We start from the raw sequence: 13,803 nt of genomic DNA on the forward strand, positions 1-13,803 counted from the left end.
TTACTGCTTCCTCCAGAATAACTCCTAGCCCTCTCACTTTGCTTGTGCCCTAAGAAGCAAACCTTTCCGTCCTGTATCAATGAGCTCCTATGCACTATGGCTTCCTTTGACCTAGTTTGGCCAATGGGGATCAATAGTATAAGTTCAGAGAGAAGGAAGAAAGTCAGGTCAGTTTATTTATTCCCCTCATATGATGTCTCCTCTCAAGCTGGCTGTATCCCTCAACAGACGGACACTGTTTCTCTCATGGCCACCTGCATTCTTGTATGTATTTACATACAGCTTTAGGTGACCTTTACCCTCTCTCATCTGTTTAGGTTTAGAAAATGTAATAGTTTTATTGCTGTTAGTAAGTATCCTTCAATACTCTTTTGGTTTCCTTTTAACTTGCCCATACTTTTATAATCCATCTCTTTGTAAATATACCCTCCCCAAATTATTATAGTTATTACTGAGTGCTCATAATTTTCCTCTTGGGAACCTGAATGAAATACCCACCAATGTACTATGATGGCCCTGTCCTTTTCTCCAAGGTCACAGCATGTTTATATGATTTTCTACTAAATATACATACATAACCTGTGCACTCCATAGGAACTTCAAATTCAAATGTCCAAATTGAATCTATTATCCTTTTTCTCCCCAAAGTCACATTCCTGGAAGTTAATTTGACTCTCCCATTCTCACTATATGTATGTATTAATTTAATCATTAAATCATATTTAAATGGCTTTTAATCTGTCTTACTTCATCTTTACTCCCTCTCTTAGGTTAGGTATTATTAAATTTACCACTCAAACTACGAAAATAACCTTTTAAGTTTTTTCCCTGTCACCTGGATTACTGCTAGTGGATTTTCTTTTACACTAGTAGTGTGAACTATCCTATCTTGAATAGCTGACCCGAAAACTTTTCTAAGCTATTTTCCCCAAGGAAGAAAAAAATAATAATAATAACTCCAAGTATTTTACAACTTACTACTCATCTCCTGATATGCTTGCTTTGCAGTCTCATACCCATCCACCAAATCCTTCCCTCCTTAATTTCTGAAAATGCCAAATTCACAGCCTCTGAACACATTACTTTGTTTCTCCATGCTCTAATACATGTTTTTTATACATGTTGTATTCATTAGTGAAGATTTCATTATATTTCATTTATTTATATTTTATTTATTTATATATATGCTCTGTCTCTGAAATCTTACTGGTCTCAAATAAAGAGACCCTGTACTATATATGTAGTACATTACCCTGTACTATATATGTAGAAGGTAATAAATATGATAATATGCTTTAATTACTTACATTTTTTATATGTTGCTAAACTTGAACTCCTCAAGAGCAGAGACCATTTTTAAAAACCACCTCATGTTTCACAGAACTGAAAGTACCTTACCAAAAAGTATTGATTATTGACTCTTTTCACATAGAGAACATATTTTTTAAAAATAAAAATTTCACATTTCATTTTTAAATAAATCATATTTTGGCAGGCTGTCTTACATCAACTGCCTAAGAGTCTCCCTGTTAGAAGCAACAACCTCACCCCTTCCTCTCCACTATCTGATCAGCAGCCACAAAGCAGCAACCATGCTTGACTATATCTTCATCCATGTTGGCCAGGCTGGTCAGACTGGCAATGTCTTCTGGGAGCTCTATTGCCTGGAACATGGCGTCCAGCCCAATGGTCAAATGCCAAGTGACAAGACTATTGGGGAGGAGATGACTCCTTCAACACCTTCTTCAGTGTGATGGCTGTTGACAAACATGTGCCCAGTGTTTGTAGACCCAGCACCCATGGTCATTGATGGAGTTTGCACTGGCACCTACTGCCAGCATTCCCACCCTGAACAGTCTAACACAGGCAAGGAAGATGCTGCCGATAACTTACCAAAGGCATTACACCCTTGACAAGAGGATCATTAACCTCATCTTGAACTGAATTTGGAAACTGTCTGACCAGTGCACAAGTCTTCAGGGTTCTTGGTTTTCCACAGCTTTGGAGGGGGAATTGGTTCTAGGTTCACCTCCCTGCTGATAGAATGACCTTCTGGTAAGAAGTCCAAGCTGGAATTCTCCATTAACGTACCCCCCCCAGGTTTCCACAGCTATATTTGAGTCCTACAAATCCATCTTCACTACCCAAACCATCCTGGAGCACCCTGATTTTGCCTTCATGCTAAACTATGAGGCCAGCTGTAGTAGAAACCTCGATATTGAACATCCAACATAACACAAACCTTAGCCACACTGTTAGCTAAATTGTGTCTTCCATCACCATGTCCCTCAGATTTGATGGAGCCTTAAATGTTGATCTGACAGAATTCCAGACAAACCTGGTACCCTATCCTCATATCCACTTCCCTCTGGTCATACATGCTCCTGTCATCTCTGCTGCAAAAGCCTGCCATCTGTACCTTCTATAACAGTGATCATCAGTGCATGCTTTGAGCCAGCCAACCAGATGGTGAAACATGCCCCTTGCCATAGTAAAGACATGGCTTGCTCCCTGTGGGTCCATGGTGACATGGTTCCCAAAGATGTTCATGCTGCCATTGCCACCATCAAGACCAAGCATATAATCCAGTTTGTGGACTGGGGTCTCACTAGCTTCAAAGTTGGCATCAATCACGAGCCTCCAACTGTGGTACCTGGTGAAGAACTGGCCAAAGTAAGGCGAGGCTTGGGCATGTTGAGCAACACCACAGCCAGTGGTGAGACCTGTGCTCATTTGCACCACAAGTTTGACCTGATGCATGCCAACCATGCCTTTGTTCACTGGTATGTGGGTGAGGGCATGGAGGAAGGAGAATTTTCTGAGGCCCTTGAGAAGGATTATGAGGAGTTTGGTGTGGTTTCTGTTGAAGTAAAGGATAAAGAAGGAGGAGAGGAATACAAAAGTTAAAAATGTCACAAAGGTACTGCTTTTGGGAAGTTTAATCTGTCTTAAAAGCATTGATAAGCTGTGCTCTAATCCATTAATTTGTACATAACAGTGTATATACTTTCACATACAATTACTGACCTGTGTTTGAAAATATGATGCTTTATTTCAGACCCAAGCTGTCCATTTACCTCATGGGTTTAAATAAAGTATTCTCTGTCTTAAAAGGAAAGATCAAAAGACAAAAAATAAATAAATTAAAATTAAAATAAAAAAGCAGTCAGTCAGTCGTGTTTGGGGGTATTGTCTTTAAGCAAGCATCCAGTCTATGTACTTGTAACAAATATAACAATCTTATTTTCCTAGTAAAAAAGACAAATTTGAGGTCACATGCCAAATGGAAAAAGTTTGTATGTAGGCATGATTATTTCTTAAATTATTTTTGTTTTTCTTTTCTGGCTGGTTTCCTACACCTTGACTATAAAATGTTCCATGTAAATGTAATCCTAATTCACTTTCCTAGGGACATCCAGCTCCATAATTTAAGAGTTAAAGTTCTATATATTCAAGCTCTTACTTAAAATCAGAACCAGAATTAGTGTTATTTAGATATATGCTTTGTTTGCTTTTAGATACTAGGTTAAGTTGAATTTCCACTCATCTTTAGCTATCAAGAAATGAAAGCTTTTTGTGATTTTCAAGTATGCCTGAATTTCATAAGTCTTGCAAACTTTGTTATTCCTTTCCCAGAGATAAGCTGCTAATCAAGATATTAAGCATAATTGATTCAAACTAGTATTTGGTCTTCATCATTCAAGTATAAACAAGATAATTTGTGAGTAGTAAGTATATATCACACAAATTAATATAATTATTTTAGAATGTAAGTCTATATGATATAGGTATTTACAACTTCTTTAAAATTATTCTTTATTAATTTTATGGAAGATATATTTCGATGACTCTACACTTGACTCTAAATTCAAAGTTTAGGAATCCATTTATAAGTTTCCTTCAGAGAAAATTCATGATCCCTCATGACAAGCATTTAACTATAAATCATCAACTGAAAAAAACTATAAAACTTTAAGAAAGGCTTATACAAAGCTATTCCGTTATCATAAAACCTTAATTAGTAACTGCATAAAATTATTAATACTATAGCAAATTTTAAAATTAATCATGCAAATGTTGAAGAAAGAGCGTTAGATTTTTTATTTCATTTTGCAAACAAAGCAGCAAATGTCTTGGCTAGGAATTATATAGTGAAAAGCACCATCAAACAAGCAGACTAAAAATATCTTGAAGCTCTTTCAAGGTTATGTCCTAATATCCTTGAAAGGAGACACTTGAAAATTGTCAGATCTTCAGAAATTGACAGTCTGTGTTATACTATTAACCTACTAAATAGATGAAAACATTTGCATTTTAAAACATTATATCGAAATAAATATATATATTCTTGGGCTGGATGCAACATTTTCTTGGTTTAAAAAATAACAATAGTAAAACAAGAGACTTCCAAAAATTGAACACCCAGGCTCAAGTCTCTGGAAGCAGTATACAGAATGGTTTAGAAAGAGGGCCTGCAGTCAGATTTTCAAGTCCCATTTCCATCACCTACTAATTCACCAACTGTGAGCCTCACTGTGAGCCTCACTTTCCTTATCTCATGCAATGAGACTCATCCACTCTCCAAAAGTTATTTTGGCAATAAACTGAGACAGTGAATGTGAATTATAGAGCCAAGTCAATTCCAAACATTGAGACATTTTTCTAACTATGCGGCATTGGAAAATGCGTTGTTGGTGGTGGTGCTACCTTCCCTAGGGACAGATGTTTCCTGTGCTCGGAGAAATCTTTTGGTTTGAAAGCTTAAGACTCACTGAAACATGTAAACCTTAGATATCTCTCAAACTAGTTTACTTACTTTCCTGAGGTCATATGGCACACTTTCACCTCTGATATCCATCACTTAAGAAGCATCATCTTAGTCTTTGAAACCCTACATACCTTACAGTTTTGTTCCCTCTTCCTTGGCTTTTTCTCTGAATATACTAGATAAAAGTAACTTCTCCTTCCTCTACTGCAGGGATTACATTTAATTTATATTTTGAGCACTTATGATTATCTAGAAATATGTACTGTCTCCTAACAAACATCCTAATTAAGCAAATATTATTATTAGTCTCATAACTTTCAGATGAAGAAAGTGAAGGTTATATAGATAATATCACCAGTGAGAAAGTAGCTGAAAAGTGTCTGAGACAAGTCTACCAGCCTCCCATACACTTTCCAAAATGAATTTTCCCTACTACTTAAGTCTCAGTTATGATACAGTTGCCACTATTTCTATCGATGGCTTATTCTCCTTACTAAATTGTGAGCTCCTAAAATTTCACAATTCTTCCATCCATTGTTACCTAAAACAAAAAGGCCAACCAGAAACCAGAGAAAGGGGAAAAAATTGCTTTTCATCTGACTTTGCTGAACTCAAGAAATACTAACATTCTCATGGGTAACATACATGGAAAGATTTCAAGACTATAAAGATTCAAGAGAACTGTTTTAACTTGCAAAGCTATGCCAAAGAAATCTGAATCTCTGGAATGTCACTATTAATGACACATGTCAAATTTCATAGGTCATGAGATAAATAGTAACCTGAACCACTTGCTTCCAAAGCTTTTGTTTCCTCTGAAGGCTGACATGGTATCATATGAAGTCACAGGTCCCATTACACCTGCTGCAATCAATACTGCAATTAAAGGAGACTAGCACCTGAAGGAATTGATCAAACAGATCCAAACCTGTTTTCTCCACTTTATATGAATCCAAAACAACAAAATAACAAATTAAATATATTGCACATACACAAAAACTGATACTTCCAGAGAGCAGTAGGTCATAAAGGTACAAATCAAAAAATAAACAAGGTTTCATACAAATTTCAAATGTTTAAGTAGCCATGTGCAGAAATAAAAATAAATAAATATTACTACTAGTCAATAGTGTCTACTTCTTTTAGATTTTACACATTTAGTAGTTCAACACAGAACTGACATAATGCTTTGCACTTTTACAGTTTTGTCAGGAAGATTAAGATATCAATGACAAGCTAACATAACAGTTAAGATCAGCATTTCTGTTTAAAAGGAGGTCTTTGATTTGCCTGTACAAATTCAATAACAATTCATTAGATGTAACTATGACTTATTACTTTGTTTCTCCAATGATAATGCCTCAATATTTTGTCCTAGAAAATAAAGCAAATGATTTCCTGTAATCTTAGATTTGAACTGCATCCTAAATATTATAAAAAATGCTTGAGTGACTAGAGTAAAAGATCCCCAAAATATGAAGACAAAGTTAGATAAAGGTTACCCTCTAAAGCCAAAAGTTATAAAGATCATAACATTTTAGCTCAGATTTAATTAAATATGTTGGACACATACCATGTTACATACATATGTTTTTATACTGATTGCCCTCATTAATAAATTCTATTATTACTCAGTGAGATATCTTAGTTGAAAATGACAGAAGCAACTCAAGTTTCCTTAAGGAAAAAAAAAAAAAGAGAGAGAGAAATATACTGTGATGAAATGGAGGAGAGGAACCTAAACAGAACTGCAGATGAGCCTCACATAGTGTCTAAAACTGAGAAATGTAAACTATCAGGACTTTATTTCTGTTCATGATGCTTCTCTTTGCATAGCTAGATCCTTCTTTTTTATTCTTTGTCCATATAGAATATTACAGTCTGATCACAGCTCCTGATGTTAACTGTTAAATGGTGTCTGCAAACAAAAGTCATTTGCTATCTCATTCCCAATTCCAAAGTTCCTCAAACAAAATCTGGTTGGCATCCATTGGGCCATGTCCAATTCAATCTAATCATCAGTGCCTGAGAGGCAACATCACACAGCATTGCATGGCTACCATGAGTTACTTGTGACAAATAGAGGTAATAGCATTATAAGCTTGAAAGATAACCGAAACCATACTATTGCATGTGGCCATCTACAGTAGTAACCTATCCAAATATCCAAAGCATTCTATGCCTTTCAGTCAAAGGGACCAAACACACCTAAGTTTCCTGGAAAACTATAAACCTCTGCTCTTTTCTGTTTTTTCAAAACAGAAAAATCATGGCTTGTATGGAGCATAGAAAATAAGTTACGTATTAAAAATGAGTCCAGCTACCTAGCTTGTCTCAGAGACAATGGCTGTCATGAATAATTAAGTAGCTAAACAGGTTTGCTCTGTAGTATAATGTGGGTAATTCTCCTGAATCTAAACCATCTGATTAAATATCCCTTAAAACTCCCAGCTATCTTTCCTCTACTTTAATGAACACTCACAGTTACATAACTTACAAGTTCAATTTCTTTGGTAGCTATATGTAAGGAAAGATTGACTTGGATCATAGACACAAGGTTTCTCATCGCTAGCAAAATATAATCCCCAATCCAAATAAAAGGCCATCTAGTGTACAAATAAGTTATAACTAGTCTATCATGAGCCAATGTTTTTAAATGGATCACCCTTGAATGAACCAGGCCTTAAACCATTATTCTTTTGTTTTGTTTTTTTTTAATGTAAAAGAATATGTTCAATCACAGGAAAAGGAATGCACATTCTCAAGATCAAAGAACTGCCTCTTATCTAACCAATCCAGATAGATCATGATGACTTAACATTTACTGAAGTTGGAAAAATTACTATCATGATGACAAACTCTCCCCACAAAACCTAGACTTTAATAGCTTGTTTAATATCAATTAAGATAACATATTCCAAGAGGTAACTGAGTCTAATATTTATTGACAAGATATCTAAGTGATCATTCTTATAGTAAGGAGCTCATACAAATAAGATACCAAGTGTGTGTTATAATGAAAGCTTTATGGGATTAAAAATGACTAACTCAAAATTGCACCACACCTACTTGAAATGTTAATAAATTGCTTTTGAAAAAATAATTACTTTCCAACTATACAAGTGCATGTACATTATATAGAATCTACTTTAGAGCAGTTGAAGAAGAAAGATGTAAGTTATGATTGAAATGGTAGTTCTAATTTATTCTCTTCAGTAATGTTGAGATATGATTTTAAGATGATTAATGATGATTATAAGCAATGAATTTAAAAGGTCATCAGGTGAAAAAGCCAATTGAGGAACTTCAGAATTCTTTACGTTAGTGGTTTCCAATTGTCTTTTAGCTGCAGAACATTTTTTAAAGTACATGTAAAACTTATGTAATCAGAGTATATTCTGGTTAATAGGAATGGATGAGAAGCATAGGACTACTCTACCCTGTTTTTCCCTGCATACTTACTTTCAGTTACCTCCTTAAAACTCTGAAGCCCTGTGGAATCATTTACAAACCACTGTTTAAATCCATATTTCTTACCATGGTTTCCATTATTTTTCACAACAAATTCTAAACGCATCAATACCAAAGTAATACAAGTACAGTGGTTGCATTCTACTATTTGAAGCACTTTGTTCCTAAATTGCATTTGGATTCAGGATAATTTAGTTTCCTCAGCTGGGATGATTTATAGCTATCCAATAAGTGCCATGTTTTGTGTACTTTCTACCATCATGAGCAGTCATGTCTAGGCCAAAACTTATTTTTCTTCATTTGGAAATGAGAAGAGTGTCCACATAGATTGAGGAAGATAATGGTCACTTACCATAAAGCCTGTTTATTGTTTCTTTTTCCTGAAATACATTTTCACCTTTCAGGATGTCCCACAAAACATCTCTGATTTCTTCAGTTTTTTATAACCAAATGATAACATTTGAGGCCATAACATTATGACATTTTCTTCAGCATTATAGCTGTGCTGTGTTCTTTCTTGTTCTCTGCTGGGAAATTAACATTAGCAAACAAGACGGTGATGACACATTTTATTATAGTTACTGACTTAGGTAAATTCTTATTAATAATACTCATAAATATTCCCACAACATTCAGTTATGATCATCATGTTTATTTACTGATCATTGATAATGTGTAGAATTTGACTGCATGATCCTCCAGATGAACTATGCAGGTAACAATAAATATGCTAGAAGAGGAAAGAAAAAGGAGAAGGAAGAGAAACAGAAAGTGCTATTTAGAGTGTGTTTTATTTCTTTTAAAAATATATTATTATAGAATAAGAAGACAAACCCAGGAGAAAAAAAATATTTGCAAAAGACACATCTGAGAAAGGACTGTCATCCAAAATATGGACAAAACCCAGTAATAAAACAAACTGATTAAGAAATGTGCCAAAGAACTTCACAGATATTTCACTGAAGAGGTTGTACAGGTGGTAAATAAACATATGAAAATATGCTGCACATCATATGGCATCAGGAAAATGCAAATTAAAATAATAAGATACCATTATACATCTATTAGAATGGCCAAAATCCAGAATATTGACAAGATTAAATGCTGACAAAAATGTGGAGCAAAAGGAACCCTCATTCATTGCTGGTGAGAATGTAAGACTGTAAAACAATTCTGGCAGGCAGTTTGGCAGTTTCTTAGAAAATTAAACATATTCTTACTATGATCCAGCAATCACACACCTTGGTATTTACCAAAACGAGTTGTAAAGTTATGTTCACACAAAAACCTGCACACAAATGTTTATGTCAGCTCTATTCATAATTGCCAAATATTGGAAGCAACCAAGATGTCCTCCAGTAGACAAATGGATAAACTATATCTAAACAATGGAGTATCATTCAGCATTTTAAAAAGGAGCTATCAGGGTGCCTGGGTGGCTCAGGGGGTTAAGCTGCTGCCTTCAGCTCAGGTCATGATCTCAAGGTTCTGGGATCCAGCCCCACATCAGGCTCTTTGCTCAGCGGGGAGCCTGCTTCTCTCTCTCTCTCTTCCTGCCTCTATGCCTACTTGTGATCTTTCTCTGTCAAATAAATAAATAAAATCTTTAAAAAAAAATAAAAATTAAATTAAAAAAAATTTAAAAAGGAGCTATCAAGCCATTAAGCACATTAAAGAAACTTAAATGTGTGTTACTAAATGAAAGAAGACAATCTGAAAAAGCTATACCCTATGTGACTCCAAGTATATGGCATTTTGAGAAAGGTAAAACTTTGGAGACAGTATTGTCAGATATTGTCTCAGATTGCCAGAGGCTATGGGAAGGGAGGGATGACCAAGGAGAACACTGGAATTTTTCAGGCAGTGAAACTATCCTGTATGATACTACAATGGTAGATAGGTGTCATTATACATTCATCAAAAATCATGGAACATTCACCTATGGACTTTGAGTGAGAACATTGTATCACTGTAGTTTCATCAATTGTAACAAAGGTACCACTGTGGTGAGGGGTGTCAATAGAGGGGGAAAGTAGTACACACATGGGGATGGGAGTACATTAGAACACTTTGTACTTCTCTGCTCAACTTTACTGTGAACTAAACATTTCTCTAAAAATTATAATTGGTTATTATGTAAACTTACTTGTCCTATATATCTCACAGATCTGTTGTGTGAGGCAGAGTCTGATGAATTCAAAGAGACTTCAAATAAATAACTCCACTCTGGTCTTCAAGTTTAAACTTTGTGTCCTAGATTATCTTGGTGCTCCAAACTATACACAGTCAAAGCCAATCTACTCATGTTTCTTGAAGACTTTTTCTTTCACCTGCCTTATCTAGCAGAGTTTATAGTGCTTCCATCATCCTAGAAGCCAAGGAAAGTAGACAACCATTCTTAAAAGGTATTATTCTTGTCCTGCAAATACAGATATTGACTACATTTTATCTTTTAAATTTCACATGTACTTATCTTCTCCTCTTCCTTATCCCCAAATTGCTGCCTGGGGTACATATTAGCATCACTTGGGGAAACTTTTAAAGCTTCAGATACCTGGCATCACCCCAGTTCAATTACAACAGAATTGCTTGGGATGGAACCCAGGTATCAATAGTTTTTAGAGCTCTCAGATGAATCTAATGTGCAGCCAGGGTTTTAATCCACAGATTTGATCCTTCATGATCTAGAGATGGGATAACTGCATTATTATGATCCTGACTGATAGCCCTGATTCCCGGACTCTCCCTGTCAAATGTTAAATCCATCACCCAGAGCCTACTCTTAAAACACTCCCTATTTCTTAAACATATTTTTATTTTTATGCACTTCAGGATAGAGACCAGGGGACACTTGACTCCTTGACAGGGGACATATGGATCTGCATGATCTGGCTTCCAGATTCTGCTGTCTCACAGCTTCATTTTCCACATTAAGTGCTTTATATTTGATAGTCCAGCAACACGAATTTGCTTACACTTCTCTGCACACATCATGGCAGCTTATCTCATTGTCTTGTTCATGCTATTGTCATTCTTTCATTTCACTTAGTTATTGACCCCTCATTATTTAAGATTTATCTCGGAAGTTCTCCTCATCCTTAGAATGAATGTATACCTTTCATCTAGGCTGTGGTAGAATTTGCATGCTTTTTTCATTTGTCCGTACCCTTCATGGATTGTAATTCTTTTTGCATGATTCCCTTTACTAGTCTGTGTGCAACCTGAGAAAAGGAACATGTCCTATCAATGTTTGTATCTATACCTGAGGAGACAGCTCATTGTTTGTTATATGAATGGGTAAATTATGACGTCACCAGTGCAAGTGAAGTGACTGCTTATCTTTCTCCTCATGTTGGGAATGCAGTTATCAAAAAACAAAATTTTAGTTTTAAGAGGATGGAGAATGAGTAACCAGAGATCTCACAATTATTACATGAGGAAAAGTGATAGTTTTGGTTATTACTCCTAATCTACTTTATTGTACAAATCTTGAAAGATGGATTTAAAGGAAGATTCCAGATGATTGCTTATGAATTTATTTCCATTAGCATAAGATGCTTAGAGAGCAAGAAAGATTTTGCAGTACATGCAGACATGTAGCCAAAGGTGTCTGCCTACCTAGATAATCTTAACCCCAGTCGTTATTGAAATGAAAATGGTGATTATTGACAGATCTTCAATGTCAATCAAAACTAGAGGAAGTCCCAGGAGTCCTCTGACCATAAATCTGGACTTAAAAATAGTTATGTGGTGATCCTCATGTTGACTCAGACCTTTGTTAAAAGTTATGCTTATTTTTTTCATTTCTAGTAATTAGACCCTTTCTCAAGAAACAAGAAAGGTCTCAGGTACACAACCTAACCCTACACCTAAAGGAGCTGGAGAAAGAACAAGAAAGAAACCCTAAGCCCAGCAGGAGAAGAGAAATCATTTCTAGTAATTAGTAATTAAACTAGTCAGCACCACTCCCTAAATACTACATTTCCCAGCTCTTCTTAATATCCTCTCTGTGCTCTGCTTATTCCTTTGGGCCTAGTCACTCTCCTAAGCCAAGGGTTATATCACTTTGATATTTCTTTTTTAACTCAATCATTTCCCTGGAGTTGTGTTCCTGCCACTCTACACCTAAGATGTGCTCCCAGGTCCTTTAGATTCCTGAGTTTAGGTTCCTTTTTCTGATTCTTGGTCCTTGAAACTAAGCCAGTTGCTTGACCTAAATGATTGAGTATCTACTCTTTTAGTTTCAACCTCTTTCCATCTGATTTCCTCACTAAAAGCTATTTCTCTCTGTTTGATCCAAGTCCCAAACTCACATCCCTGACTTTCTTCCCTTAGATTAAAGATCTCTAATATGGACACTTGTTCAGTGTTCCAGCTTCCTGTTTAAACCCTAAGTCAAAGTGCAATGCATTATAATTCATCCTATCACTTTGTAAGTCTGATATTACTTTAGAAAATGCAGCTTAATATCAGTTTTGTTATTATACTTGGAGTTTGGGACCTTGGGTCTCGGGTCTCAAAGACACATCTCGCCCAAACTCTAGACAGTTAATACCTAAACCTCAAACATGATACGAATTAATGAATATATGGGGCACTGCCACAGTGTCAAAATATCAAGTGGTAATTCGGTCAGGATTCCAACTAGGGGGAAAATAATGAAGGAAAGATGTGAATAAATACCATAGCATACATCTATAACATTTCAACAGGTATCACACTTGGAAAGGTTTTGTTTAGACTCTAAGGCACCCGTACTTTCACTGTCAGATTTCCAAAACTTACCTCTCACTTCGTTTTGTAACTATAATAGTAGTAGCAGTATTAGATTATCAAAATGATGTGTCCCACAGGCTTCTAACTCTTCAAAACCTGCTTCTAGTCTCAAACTATACCTAGACACTAAACGTGTCAATGACACTTGCTGTCTTTGAGGATTTCATAAGGCAGAAAACAAATTACACACACACACAGACACACAAGACTGAATAAAAACTTTAGAGTGAATACTATCTCAGATAAGTACAGCCAAACAAAGGAAGAAAATGAATCTTAAAAAATGATGCAGGCAAAGGGAGATATAAAAGCTTCCCAAGAGGGGAAAGCAAGGTCAAAAGCATATGTAATGGGAAATTGCTTTCTTTCACAACATACAAATTTTACTTTTCTCAGGAAAAACTTAACTGGGAAGTGTGGCATGGAAGGAGGAGGAGGTAAAAGCAGGAGCAAAAGATAGAGAAGCAAATATGACATCCATTTGTTCATGGCCCGTATTCCATAAAATTGATGTTCTTAAATGCATGAAGTCGAGTGAACCTATAGCACCTGTAAACTCATTTGATACAACCTTTTTTTTTTTAAGATTTTTTTTTATTTATCTGACAGAGATCACAAGCAGGCAGAGAGGCAGGCAGAAAGAGAGGAGGAAGCAGGCTCCCTGCAGAGCAGAGAGCCCGATGTGGGGCTCGATCCCAGGACCCTGGGATCATGACCTGAGCCGAAGGCAGAGGCTTAACCCACTGAGCCACCCAGGTGCCCCCATTTGATACAACTTTGATACTTTC

At 35.9% G+C, this 13,803-nt stretch overlaps 1 pseudogene; it reads left to right on the forward strand.

Moving 5' to 3' along the window:
* Positions 1 to 1,592: 1,592 nt before the first annotated feature.
* On the forward strand, positions 1,593 to 2,914 carry LOC131825242 (tubulin alpha chain-like; annotated as a pseudogene).
* The last annotated feature ends 10,889 nt before the right edge of the window (positions 2,915 to 13,803 follow it).

This window comes from Mustela lutreola, chromosome 2, assembly GCF_030435805.1.
Source record: "Mustela lutreola isolate mMusLut2 chromosome 2, mMusLut2.pri, whole genome shotgun sequence".
In the NCBI taxonomy this organism is placed as follows: Eukaryota; Metazoa; Chordata; class Mammalia; order Carnivora; family Mustelidae; genus Mustela; species Mustela lutreola.